General features: G+C 44.3%; 1 protein-coding gene across 1 annotated transcript in view; it reads right to left on the bottom strand.

Annotated features, from left to right (window-relative positions):
* Positions 1-15,000, bottom strand: part of CTTNBP2 (cortactin binding protein 2) — a 144,700-nt gene that overhangs the window by 118,410 nt on the left and 11,290 nt on the right.

Below are 15,000 nucleotides of genomic sequence, written 5' to 3'. Positions count from 1 at the left end.
GTGGTGTGTGTAGGTTCCACATGTGTGTGTGTGTGGCAGAAGCCATAGAGCTGAACTGTGGTCCATATTCACATTGCTGCAGTGTCACCTGTTATTTGTGAGTATTCAAGAGTAAAATACTCTTTTGACCAGGATTCAGAGGTAATACCCTGCAGTTTGCAGGGAACAGACATGCAGGCTGCAGATGTCACAAATCTTATAGGATGAACTACCAATATATAGGTGGTGTCTGCCTTCTGGAGTTTTTCCTTTGGTAGTCTTGTAGACAGACCGTGTGGTCATACACAACATACCGTGCATAAAATGGACAACATTTTCTTGTCCATCTGTGCACCAGTAACTAATAAAGAATTACTGTGCCTCATATTCCCAAAGTTACCTCTCCTATTTAAGTGTGTCCTGGGTACAAAATAAAGTTAACATTACAGTTTACAGTTACAAACATGTTTAAAGTCGGAAACAGACAAAGTCGTGAAGGAACTTGTAGGAAGCGAATTTGAGGGAGTCGGGTAAATTGTTTCAGCAGTAAGGTGATCGGTATGAGAATACGGACCAAAGAAGAAAAGGAATCCCAGTAAAGTCAGCACTTAATTCACTGTGATGTGGGTGAAAAGTGTACGTGGCTAAAACAATTTTTATTATAACAGAAATTATAGGCTAAAGTAATAAAATGCCGGGCATTATTGAAATCCCTGCTCTCTGATTGGTTAGAATTCCGGGCATTAGTCATTCAGTAATGCCTGGAATTTTTGGCAACTTGCCAACTCACCTTTCAGAGATGCAGGGGGAGCGCGGCATCTCTGTTCCTCTCCTCTCACAGCACATGCAGGCTCTCTCTCACAGGACATGGAGGCTCTCGCTCACAGCACATGCAGGCTCTCGCTCACAGCACATGCAGGCTCCCTCACACAGCACATGCAAGTTCTCTCACACAGCACATGCAGGCTCTCTCACACAGCACATGCAGGCTCTCTCACAGCACATGCAGGCACTCTCACACAGCACATGCAGGCTCTCTCACAGCACATGCAGGCTCTCTCACAGCACATGCAGGCTCTCTCTCACAGCACATGCAGGCTCTCTCTCACAGCACATGCAGGCTCTCTCTCACAGCACATGCAGGCTCTCTCTCACAGCACATGCAGGCTCTCTCTCACAGCACATGCAGGCTCTCGCTCACAGCACATGCAGGCTCTCGCTCACAGCACATGCAGGCTCTCGCTCACAGCACATGCAGGCTCTCGCTCACAGCACATGCAGGCTCTCTCACACAGCACATGCAGGCTCTCTCACAGCACATGCAGGCTCTCTCTCACATAGCACATGCAGGCTCTCACACAGCACATGCAGGCTCTCTCACACAGCACATGCAGGCACTCGCTCACAGCACATGCAGGCTCTCGCTCACAGCACATGCAGGCACTCTCACATAGCACATGCAGGCTCTTTCTCACAGCACATGCAGGATCTTGCTCACAGCACATGCAGTTTCTCTGACAGCACATACAGGCTCTCTCTCACAGCACATACAGGCTCTCTCACAGCTGCTAGTGCTGTCAGAAGCTGGCGGGTCCCAAATAGTAACTGTTACTTGCAACAAAGTAATATTTCTTCCACCACTTGTATAGCTTCTGCTAAGGTAATTTGTATCTGTTTTTTTTAGTTTGTAGTTAAAATCACTGTCCCCCAACTTCTCTTCCCATTCTCCCCTTCACCCACCTCTTCCCCTCCCCTCTTCTCCCCCCTCATCCTTTTCCCCACCTCAACACCTCCCGTACCCTCACACCTCTTCTCTCTCTCCCCCCTCACCTTTCTCTCTCCCTCACCTCACTTCTCTCTCTCCCTCACCTCATTTCTCTCTCTCCCTCACCTCACTTCTCTCTCTCCCCCCCTCCCACCACGTCTCTCTCTTCTCCCCTCCTGCACCTCTCTCAATCCCCCTCACCTATCTCTTCTCCCCCACCTTGCCTCTCTCCTCCTCCCTCGCCCCCTCACCTATCTCTTCTCCCACCCCTCATCTCTCTCTTCTCCACCTCTCTCCTCCCCCCCTCTCTCTCTCCTCCCCCTCCCCTCTCTCTTCTCCCCCCGCCCCGCTCTATTCTTACCCCCCCCTCCCTATCTCTCTTCCCCCCCTCTCTCCTCCCCCTCTCTCTTCTCCCCCTCCTCTCTCTTCTCCACCTCTCTCCTCCCCCCCTCTCTCTCTCCTCCCCCTCCCCTCTCTCTTCTCCCCCCGCCCGCTCTATTCTTACCCCCCCCTCCCTATCTCTCTTCCCCCCCTCTCTCCTCCCCCTCTCTCTTCTCCCCCTCCTCTCTCTTCTCCCCCTCTCTCTCCTCCCCCCTCTCTCTTCTCCCCCCTCTCTCTTCTCCCCCTCTCTCTCTTCTCCCCCCTCTCTCTCTTCTCCCCCCTCTCTCTCTCTTCTCTCCCCCCTCTCCCTCTCTCTTCTCCCCCCTCTCTCTCTCTTCTCCCCTCTCTCTCTCTCTTCTCCCCCCCTTTCTCTTCTCCCCCCCACCTCTCTCTCTTCTCCCCCCCCACCTCTCTCTCTTCTCCCCCCCACCTCTCTCTCTTCTCCCCCCCCCCACCTCTCTCTCTTCTCCCCCCACCTCTCTCTCTCTTCTCACCCCATCCCCACCTCTCTCCCCTCTCATTTGCTACTTTACTTCTTTTTCCTACACAGGTGCATCAGCATAGTTCCAAGTTATATATCTTTACAAAAGTGTCTATAATTTTATGAAAAAAGCCTACAGTACATTTAGCCTATAATAGTAATAATCCCCTCAGAACAGGGCATTACTGGTCAATAATGACCTGGCTGGGTTAAAGTCCTTCGGCTTCGCCTCGGGCTTTCAACTCTTCCAGCCAGGGCATTATTGACCAGTAATGCCCTGTTCTTCTGGGATTATTGCTTAACTATATATGTAGATGTCAAGGCCTGCTTAAGGACTGACTTTATATGTCGCAAATGTCACTTTATCGCAATTGCCGCTTTGTGGATTAAAAGTGGACTGCCCACAAGATGTCTGCCTCAAATGCAGCTAGAGAAATACTGCTCTACTCTAAATCAGCACACAGCGTATTTAATCAGTTAATGAGCTATATATGAGGCGGCGAGTCATCCAGCAGAATCGGTCATCTTACTATCTATTTCTGAAAGCATTGTATGTTTCTCTGTCTGTACTGTGTTTCCTGTCCCTAGCGGCAATCTCATTGGTCCCTTGGCCCGCCTGCCCCCGCACACCTCTCATTGGCCTCACACACTCACCGGACGCCCCCGCACACCTCTCACTGGCCTCACACACTCACACCACTGCTTCAGGCCCCCTTGGCCCGCCCCCGCACACCTCTCATTGGCCTCACACACTCACACCACTGCTTCAGGCCCCCTTGGCCCGCCCCCGCACATCTCTCATTGGCCTCACACACTCACACCTTGCAGCTCACCTTCCCCCCTCCTGGGGGCCATCACTCTCCCCTGTCACCCGGACCGCAGCTCACCTTCCCCCTTCCCGGTGGCCGTCACTACAGGCCCCGCACCTTCCCCCCTCCCGGTGGCCGTCACTCCCGTCACACGGACAGGCCCTGCACCTTCCCTGCGTTTCCCGGTGGCTCTGCAGAGAGGGGGCGCGTGCGCAGCGCTCCCCGGACGGGAGGAGGGAGAGCAGAGAAGGGCCAGGCGCGCGACAATCGGAGGAGCGCGGGAGAGAGGAGCGGTGCTGTGAGTCCTGGCAGAGGTGAGGGGGCTTTGTGTGTGCGTGGGGAGAGGGGGGGGACAGTGTGTGTGGGACACCGTGTGTGAGTGGGGGGGAGGGACAGTGTGTGTGTGGGGGAGGGGGGAACAGTGTGTGTGGGGGGGAGGGGGGGGACAGTGTGTGTGTGGATGTGTGTGTGGGAGGGGGGGGACAGTGTGTGTGTGGGGGAGGGGGGGACAGTGTGTGTGGGGGAGGGGGGGGACAGTGTGTGTGTGGGGGAGGGGGGGGACAGTGTGTGTGTGGGGGAGGGGGGACAGTGTGTGGGGGAGGGGGGACAGTGTGTGGGGGAGGCAGTGTGTGGGGGAGGAGAGGGGGGACAGTGTGTGTGGGACACCGTGTGTGTGTGGGGGGGGGGAGGGACAGTGTGTGTGTGTGGGGGGGAGGGACAGTGTGTGTGTGTGGGGGAGGGGGGGGACAGTGTGTGTGTGGGGGGTACAGGACAGTGTGTGTGGGGGAGGGGGGGCAGTGTGTGTGTGGGGGAGGGGGGACAGTGTGTGTGTGGAGGGGGGGGACAGTGTGTGTGTGTGAGGGGGGGACAGTGTGTGGGGGAGGGGGGACAGTGTGTGTGGGGGGGGGAGACAGTGTGACTCCCGGGCAACGCCGGGTCTCTCAGCTAGTCTATAATATAAATCTGCAAGTAGCATTGCTACTCGCTAACTCTTGTGAGTGTGAGGAGATTATATATATATATTGGTTGACAAATCACCAAAAAATCTACTCGCCACACAAAAAAATCTACTCGCCACCTAGTACCAAACGTGTGCTGCTTGGGCCAATATTTACTCGCCCGGGGGTTAAATCCACCCGCCCGGGACGAGCAAATGTATAGGTTTGTCGAACACTGTATATATAAATGAAACAATATATATGTATAATCTGTTAGTACAGCTATTGGGCATTTCTGGATATTGATGTTATGCGCTCTATATAAGGCTTTACACAATACTGTAGCCGAGCGAGTAAGATGATACCAGCTGCTATAGTGCCCAGCCCTTACTGATCTGTCTGATGAATATTGCACGTATGGCGCAGTTAGTGTCATCCAGGAGACCAACCGAAACCTGCTCGGGTGAATGACTGAGTCACTAATTGAGCCAGCTGTGCTGAAGTAGGGATATCCTGAAAACCTGGCCTGTTTGCAGCCCTCGAGGACTGCAGTTGTGCAGGCCTGCTCTAAAGTATAATCATACATAAAAAGTAAATGTAGCATATATAAGAAGGGTATTCTAATGGTCAGAGGCTTTGCTGTAATGAACAGTAAGTATAAAAAAGAGCCTACAGCACCCAATACGCATGTGGCTAAGTAACCGGGTAGGGGGTAAATATGGCAGGGAGGGGATAGCCAATTCTATCGGAGTGCTCCTGGTAAAGAGAAACGCCCGATTGGAACAACCTCCCCTAGGCCCGCAATTCCCAAATATCCCTGGTGTACCACAGTGGGTAATAGGAGCTCAAATAATAGATTTACTGACATATAGCCAAACAGCAGCGGATTGCCTGGAAAACTGATGCGTGCTCAAGCCGGGAACAATGTGCAAGCAAAAGAGCATGAAAGGCGGGCACTGCTAACCTGGTAGTTAAATACTGAACGCAATCTCCAAAAAGGTATGTTTAATTACATCAGACAAAAACACACAGCTCTCAAAAAAACCTGACGCGTTTCGTGCCACGCAGGGTACTTTGTCAAAGAGTAATTGGCTACAGTCCCTGGTGGCCCATATATAGGAGGTTCCGGTTGCTAATTAGCCTATATGCATGCAGGTGCCACAATTAGTTACTCCCACACAGAGAGCACCAATGATTAGACATGATCAAAAGGTATACATGGAATCCTCTATATCGGATCACACAGGGACTATGTGAACAACATTAGACAAAACACAATGTGCCATAGACAAAAAAACAATAAAAGTGACATGACAATAATCTAAATATACCTTAAATAGTGAATACTAAATAAAAATAGTACAACCAATCAATGTAGAAGTGTGTGATTAAGGCATCAATCCTAAAATATATATATAAACATAAAAAGTATGGAAAACAAAAAAAGAGAATAAATTGCAAAAATGCCTATCCATAATCAGAAATAAAGATAAAGAAATATATATATATATCTCTCAAAAAGAGACCATACATATAATATATGTCCCACAGTTATAAGCATGAGTTATGTATCAAATAAGTAATATAATCATAAAACTTAATAATATAAGTGATGACTACTAAATATATAACAAATGTAAAAATGAAAAAACAGGACAAAGGAATGAAGAAGGATAAAGAGGAAAGGGAGACGAAAGGTGGGGGGGGGAAGGGCAATGGAAGGAAGGGAAAAGAGGAGGGGGGAGGGGAAGGAGCAAGAAAAGAAGGAAGGAAAGAATGAAGGGAAAAGGGGGCGGGAAGGTGCAGAGAAAGAAGTGATGGAGAAAAGAACAAGGAAGAAAAGAAGAAAAAAAAACAAAAAAATTGATTGATGGAAGTAGAAAATATCCTGAGAATCATAAAAAAAATCAATGTAAATCCTATAGAGAATGAATAAGGTCATATAATGATGTCTTCAGGCGAAGTATATATTGTTAAGAAAAATCTACATAGACATATTCAAATGTAACCACTATAAACGAACATCAATAAAATGCTATAATATGAAAAAAAGTAATTAGAAGAAGCAACAATCACAGTATGTGAACCATAGATGAACAGAGAGAGGTGTATTGAGAAAATCAGAACTCCAAAAATATAAACAAATAATATTAATTAATTTAAAAATGTTTGAGTTCCCAATCAATATTAATACCTATGGGAGTCAAAGTATTTAGGGTGTAGATCCAATACAAATCACTGATTCGACCTGTTCAATCTATCCCCACCTCTAACATGTAATTGAACATGTTCGATGCCCTTAAATGTTGAAGTTAAATATCCCTCCTTGAGGGCATGTTGAAAAATGGCGGGCAACCGGATGCAACATGTCTTTATTCTTAATTAAACGTACATGCTCAAAAATGCGAGACCTACAGTAAGAGGTCTAATGGTGCGACCAATATAAATTTATGACACCCACATTCTAACAGATACACCACAAAACTAGTGTGGCAATTTATAAAAGCTATTAATACGATATTCTGAGTTTGTAATCACTTTTTTCGTGGGGTCAGCGTATTGGCACATAGAGCACCGAACACATTTAAAGAAACCTGTTGGTATTCCACGGATACTATCAAGAGAAACTTTAGAACTAAACAGACTGGGAGACAAATGTGACACCAGGGTTCTAGCTCTTTGAAGACCAATTTTGCCCCTTCTGAAATAAATGGACCAATAGCTTTATCTAAAGATAAAATACTCCAATGTTTCTGTATAATAGAACTAATTTGTGATGCCTGATTATTGAAGGTAGTAATAAGCATAGGACATGTAGAATTACCATTCCTATATTTATATACACCCTTCTCAAGGTAGCATCCACCCAACCGGGGTCTGCCGATTCCCAGTTTGAGTTGGTATCACAACATTCCTATAAATGATCAGGCGCACTGACCATCAAGCAGGGAGATCCAGCTAAGTCCCGGATGACAGATGACACTAGAGCCACGGAAATGCTGACAGCGCCATGAGTGCAATATTCTTCAGACAGAGATCAGTAAGGGCTGGGCACTATAGCAGCTGGTAACATCTCACTCGCTCGGCTACAGTATTACGTGTAAAGCCTTATATAGAGCACATAACATCAATATCCAGTAATGCCCAACAGCTGTACTAACGGCTCACTAGAGATCTATACAAATATCCTCACTCTCACAGGACTTACTGATTAGTAATGCTACCTGCAGGTTTATATTATAGATGACAGATTCTGTAGGATGACTCTCCGCCTCATATAGCTCATTGACAGATTAAGCACCCCGTGTGCTGATTTAGAGTAGAGCAGTATTTCACTAGCTCCGTTTGAGGCAGACATCTTTTGGACAACACACTTGTAATCCATGAAGCGTCAATTGCGACACGAAAGTGTCATTATCGACATATAAAGTCAGTCACTTAGCAGGCCTTGACATCTACATATATATTTGATGTTGTTGTTATAATAAAAATTGTTTCAACCACTTACACTTCTCACCCACATCACCGGGACTTGAGTGCTGAGTTTACTGGGATTCTTTTTCTTGTTGGGTCCGTATACTTTGCTACCCAATGCAGCACTTTCCCTTGTCACTGTGTATAGGCTGTAGCGAGGGTTATCCCTTCCCCCGGTTTACAATCGTTACGAGAAGGAAGAGCGACCAGATTCTTTATTCAACCTTGGGACTATAAATAGGTTTCTGGAGGTGGATCTAAGGAGATAAGTGCTGTGTAAAGAAGGGGTGGGAAACTGGCTCAGATAATTGGGTAACTTGTTCAGAAAATATTTAAAGATGAGACAGGAAAGATGTATGTTGCGCCGGGACTCGAGGGTTAGCCAATCTAGTCGCCTTTACGCAGGCAGCTAATCTAGTTAAACAATGGTTCATAAATAATTGTGTATTGAATGTAATAAAATTATGGATATTCACGATAAATACCCTTTCATTTGTATTTTGGTGCCATTATTACAGCAATGAATTCAAAAGGCCTTAGTATATATGGTCCGATGCGGACATTCAAGCCAGCCAAACATCCCCACTTTAGCCAAATGGAAACCTGCAAGAAATGCCCCAAAGAGACAAATCGGACTATATAGAATTACCCCCTATACATCAAAATGGGCAGTTCCAAACAACTGTCAAAAAAGCTCAAAAAAGTGGTTTTGAAAGAAGGAAAAACACATAGTGCACTTGGCTTCGATAAAAAGTTTCCAACACCCCAAAAAGTGAAACAAAATTTACTTCTTTCTGTGCTGTGAGAAATGAATACGTTTCATTTTTAATTAGTTGTGTCCAATTATGTAATGTAAATACTTGTAATTCTCCATTTTAGCTATGTGACAAAAGAACGCATTATTAATTACTTTCCAAAATAAACTATGAAGGGGAAAAAAGACAAGGATTGATAAGTGAGAATTTCCACAAACCATGATATCATGAGAGAAATTAGGTTAATATCAGTTGAAGATCCATTGACAGTTTAATTTGCCCCCAGGTAAGTAAATCCATATTAACTTTGCTATAAGTATTAGCATGGTAACTTTTTACACCATATATCACTCTGCCTGTACATTCCACTTTAACACTGTGCATCTTGTCAGTAATATATAAAAATATATTCGTGGCAGTAAAAGTGCGGCTGGAGCTTCTGTTCCCTAAACCTGATGGATACTGGTCAAGTGGTGATATTCCATAGGATATATGCTAATTTTATTAAATATTTTTTTATTTTTTAAGTGTTCCAATACCCAGGAATGTAAATGCAAATGAACTCAAAATGCCACAAGTCCCAAAGTGTTAGTAATACATTAAAACAATGAAGTCAATCAGGGAAATCTCTTGGTAGTTCATACGTTTTAATAGATCTAAGATAGATCTACAGTAAGGGTGGAGAGGGAGGAGGCGGGGAGGGGGGGGGGAATCAATACCTTGAACAGGAACATATTGCGCTGAAATACATTTTTACCATGACAATTTGTAAGTGTAACATTACTTTCTGAGCATAGGAAAAAATGTTGAGCTGGCACTTCCATGAAATGATTACTATGGTATTTCAGGGGGGTTGTTTCTTCTAAACACAATGACTAAAAGCATTCGATGCTGGGAATCAACAAAGGTCTTCTTTGGATTTTCGAATGTCGTCTATATTGTTTATTTAAGATCCTACAGCAGGTGAAAAGAAACCAAACACTTTGAAAAGAAGCATTTTTTCTACGCGGGAGATATAAACATATGACCTCACGTTTAAATAAAATATCGACTTCATTTCTTCACTACAGTCACCACAACTGTGCATAGCTTATGTTCCCCTTAATACGAACTAACTTTCTCTACATACAGTACTCAGAATACCTAAAGTATTGGCTGCATGCCTAACACTAGCAATGAACATTCATCTGACTCCACTCTGCTCAGTGTCTCAATTACTAGTGAGATCAACTAGTAGCAACCCTGTTCCAAATGGTTTTGAGGTCTATTAGCAGCAATTAGTGGGAAACATCTAAAATGAACATAAGAACTTCCATTACCAAGTCAAACTAAATGGTTCATTGACGCAAGGCACAGAATAAGTGTTCTGTCCGCTTTGTTACTAGCATTTATGGATTTACTTTCCATGAACGTAAACAGCCTCTATAAAATTCATTAATACTATTTTTGGTCACAGCATCCAGTGGAAGAAGTTGTTTGTTTGCAGTGAAGTAGTATTTCCTATTGTTTATATATGCCAGGATATCATCTAGTCCTTATATTATGTGCATAAGCTGCAAAAAAGTATTCAACCGCTAATCGAAGACTAAAACGACAAAAATGTTAAAAAAAAAAAATTATGAAGAAATGATTGGTACACTAACAGTCAATAAAAGCCCCCCCTCCCCCTTTAATAAAGAATGCGTTAACTGATAGAAATGTATTTGCTACTGTATTATGCCCGTCTTCCTTTTTCTTGGCGACACAAAAAAAAATTAAAACAACCATAAAATACACAACAGAGGCTGAATGTATAAACATTGCCCTGGAAAGCCGTGTGTTACAGACCATAAATTGAACTTGTTTCCTGGCTGGAACCCAAAGGATTTAAATGAAAAATACTACTGAATCTTGAAACAGCATCAACAAAAAATTATTGTATAACCACGTAGCTGGGGGCCTATTAAATAAACCCCAAACAGTACTATTGTCACGTTTTTCCCTGATACAAAAGGCATTAACACAGAAATAAACAGCCTTATTTTATCATCTCAGACCATTAGATCATGTCACAGCAGCCTTGCGAGCCCTCCCCTTTCACACCTGTATTTATCTCCCCCCTCTCTTCCTAACTCACCCCCTCCCTCATCACTCAATTACACCTCCCCCTCTCTCACTTAATACTGCTCCCTCAATCCCCTCCTCTCCTGGCCACACACACAATTACCCCCAATACCCATACAATTCCAACTCCCACACAACCTCCCCCCCATACAAAACTACCCCCCCCCCATTTACAGTCACCACTACCCCTCCGCAAATACAAACACCCCCACCAGATGCAAACACTGCTACCCTCCAATACAAATCTCTCTCCCCCCCCACATACACACACACAAATAAAACTACCATTCCCCCCCCCCCCAAACACAATTATATATACACACACACAATTACAATTTACCTCTAGTTGCCGCTACCGGTCCCTGGCTCTCCCCAGCTGCTGCCGCCTCTTCCCACTCCGGGCCTGCCTCTCTCTCGCCACGCGGAATCCTGGGCCTGAATTCCAGGTGGCACCATCGGGAGAGAGAGGGCTGGTGTGGGAAGAGGAGGCCGCAGCTGGGGAGAGACGGGACTCAGCAGTGGCACCCACACAAAGGCCCGGCAGCTGGCCATGGCCTCTAGTTGCTACCGCTGGGCCCCCGGCTCTCCCCAGCTGTTGCCTCCTCTTCTCACGCCATCCTCTCTCTCCTGCCGATGCGTGCCGGATGCTGGGTACACCCGGAAGGCCCATCTCCTGGCGCTCACTGGCGGGAGAGAGATGATGGCGTGGGAAGAGGAGGCAGCAGCTGCGGAGAGCCGGTAGCCGGGGGCCCAACTTCCAGCCCCGGGGGGGGGCCCCCACACAGCCACCGAGCCAATTGTCCAGGCTCACTCCCTTCCCCTCTCGGCGGCCCTGTGTCACAGCTCTAAAACAAGTAATGTCTTTAAAGTGAATGAGCAGTCTATTTGAGGGAAATAGAGCATCACGTACAGAGCTTGTTGATTGTATTTTTTTAATTAAAACAAATTGTATTGTTGATAAACCACAATGGAGCAGTGGAAAAATGACCACCACAATGCTCAACACAAAAACATGGTTGTGTAGCAATGCCAAGTATTCTACACACTGGCCCTATACGCATCCACAAACTCCGCTGCATTAAAAAAAACTAAGGCCACTAAAAAAACAATTCAGGAGAACTCCTGTGATTTTATTTGTAGACTCCCAGTTCAGCTGTCATGTCCTTGTTAAACGCCGACATGGACTACAACTGATGGGTTGGCAAGAAGCCAGTGAAGGCTGCAAAAGTCAGTCATGAGCAGTTCTTTCCAGCATTTTATTTTGAACATCAAATGCAGAACTGCTTTATAGAGGATCTGGTGGAATGTTTAGCTAGACTCATGAGACAACTAAACATTTACAGACATAGTGTAGGAGCTGCCCTACAAGGGGTTGAAATAACCCTTTGCACAGTCTTTGCCGTTTATCCTAGTCAAACGTTGGAACCAGAGGCACATGGAGAGAAAATGACATTCACAAAGTCACGCAAAGCTGGCACTGGGGTTCATAAAAACTGTTTAGCATCATCTGTTCTCACAGGCACACACGTAGTGCTGATATGCTGGACGGTTACCTTCTCTGCAATATGAATTTGTATTTTATCTCATGTGATTTGGTTATTGAAATATGTTATCTATATATTATGAAGGAAGGGCTTATCCCGATACATTTGGTACATTCTGTTAGAAACAAAAACAATCCTGTAATATACTGCCTGTTGCAAGTGACCATTATTCAGCAATTTCAGTGAAAAGCAGCTCATTAGTATTTAGTATTAGTATTTCTGGGGGAAATACTTTACAAAATCACACCAAAAATAGCCAAATATTGATTTTAGCACGCTTACATTTATACAAGGAAACCAAGAACAATAAATTGATTTGCAAGATGTAGTTTTCGGGAAACAATTTTTACCTATCCAATTCTTATTCAGAATAACAAACATAAAATTATTAAGGCTTTTAACCTCATCACTTCTATGGAAGGAAATTCAAGCCATTGTAAATAAAATCCACAGTCTAACATTATGTAGAAAACATCCAAGGAGAGCTAAAGAAGAATGAAAAAGGTGCATTTAAAAGTCACGTTTGGTCTTTTTGATATTGATTTCTACTTACTTTTCTATTTCATGACTTCACTTTCTTGTAGTACTGTACAGGAAGTCCTCGCCATCCAACGTTTCACTTTACAACGAATGGCATATCCAACGCTCTACAATGCAACCCTATGGGCCGTTTTTCGACGCCTGAATGCATTATCCAACACTCACTGCCAATGATTAACATGGGACTCACTCTACAACGGTTTCACTATCCAACGCTACTTCCAGAACGGAATCCGTTGGATAACCGAGGACTGCCTGTATGTGAGATGGTATTCTAGGCGGGCATTACAATATATTACTATGAATGTTTTTTTTTTTACCACACTGGTGCTAAACTAAGGAGCTGTTCTCGGTTTCATTTACATAAACATGCAGCAGTATGAAGGAGAATATAATATTGCCAACCTACTTTTATGCCATCAGAAGTTTGAAGAACCAGAGCAGGAATACAGCCATTTTCGATAAAAAAAAGAATACAAGGCCATTACAGTATGATCCAAAAGGCAGACAGTGAAAGCAACTCCTCATGATAAGCAGACATATGCGAACTTGCACACATGCTTCATTTATGTTTCTCTCATACTTTAAAAAAAAAGTTCAAAAATGCAAAAGCCCTAAGAGCTCGGTTAAATTTGACAAGTCTATAAGCATATTAAAATGATCTAACTTCTATGTTCAATTCCTCCCAAACCAGGTATCACTGGTGTGTTCATAAGTATCTCTCCACATGTTGTACAGATGAGTGTTTGGAGACGAATGTAGCGGTCAATGGTATACTCTACTAAATAGGACTTCTCTCTCGCTTTCAATGTTTGTAGGTTTTGGCAAAAACGTCACACATCTTGCACAATGATGAGAAACCACATTGGCAACACAAAAAAACAAAATGGGAGAGTATACACACTGAAGTGGCAGGAAACATGGACGCAGCTACCTGTAACGTGGCCCACTCTGAAAATGCATGTGGCGCACTTTCAGCACATAGACCTTAGGTCCTTCCTCAACATTGGTGATGAAGAACAATTCATGTGTTTTGAAGGACGTGAGAATAGATGGCTGTGGGTGTGGTGGAGTTTGTTAGGGGCAGTGCAGTTTTGTAAGCGCAACACTGGTGCATTGCTCAGTTAGAATACACCACCTCTCCACGTCTTCAGATCTTCACATACGTACAATCCGTTTAGATCCATTACAACGTTCTGTGTCTGAATATCGGGTTGCACATTTGTCAATTAACAAGAATGCTTTCACAGAGCCAACAATAAAAAAAAACACAAAAATTAGACAACTGCAATTTATTCTAAACACGGGCCTACAGAAAGACAAACCCTATTAACAAATACATGTTCCCTAAACCAATAAACCTTTTACCAAGTGCCTTTTCTTAAGTCTTGTGTATGAATCCCAATGAATCCTCAGAGATCTGCACAAATTCGAATTGTCGAAATGAAAATGAATGAGACAATCCTCACATACACAGCATGTACGCAGTGAAGAAAATAAACACAGCAAACTCACATTGCAGTGCTATTTAATCATGGATGTCATTTTATCAATTGTAAAACATGTTGCCTAGCAACACATTAGTATTCTCAAAGCAGCAATGTGAATAGCCCATAGCTACATCGTACCTAAGCTCTCATCCTCCCCATCCAATGTAGAGAGAAGGGAGGTAAAGCACAGTTAGTTAGTGATGTAGTAAAGTCCACTCACTCAAATGAAAGGGAATGTACGTTACCCAGCTCCCCACTACATTACATTGGGACCATAGACTTAACACCATGAACCACCTATAATGGCCAATTGACCTCATAGGGTGAGATTGACTAAATTCTCATAAATGGTATTGGAGCTCGATCACACGTTAACCAACATTCACATCGATGGCAGATAATGTGGGATCGAGCTCCGATACCACTTATGGAAGCTTAGCGAATCTCAGCAGCACAATTTGCCCAATGCAAGTACAAATACCGTAGTTACCCCCACATGCTACAGTATAATGGTATACCCCTAAATATACATCTCACTCAGAAGTGAATCAGTAGCTGTCTGCTGTATTGTTTTGGGATTCTAGTTTTCGGTGTTTATTTTTTGGGCCAAATCGGTAGTTTGTTTTTCAGGCGGCTTCATTTTAAGAATAAATAAATAATAATGTGTGTTTAGCAGTGTTAACAACGGAGAAAAAACTATTTTCTGAGTGCAGTAGGCCAGGGGTGCGAATACTTTTCCCC

Source organism: Ascaphus truei, chromosome 5 (assembly GCF_040206685.1).
Source record: "Ascaphus truei isolate aAscTru1 chromosome 5, aAscTru1.hap1, whole genome shotgun sequence".
NCBI lineage: Eukaryota > Metazoa > Chordata > Amphibia > Anura > Ascaphidae > Ascaphus > Ascaphus truei.
The sequence above is the reverse complement of the archived record's forward strand: the minus strand, read 5'-3'. Positions and strand labels throughout refer to the sequence as shown.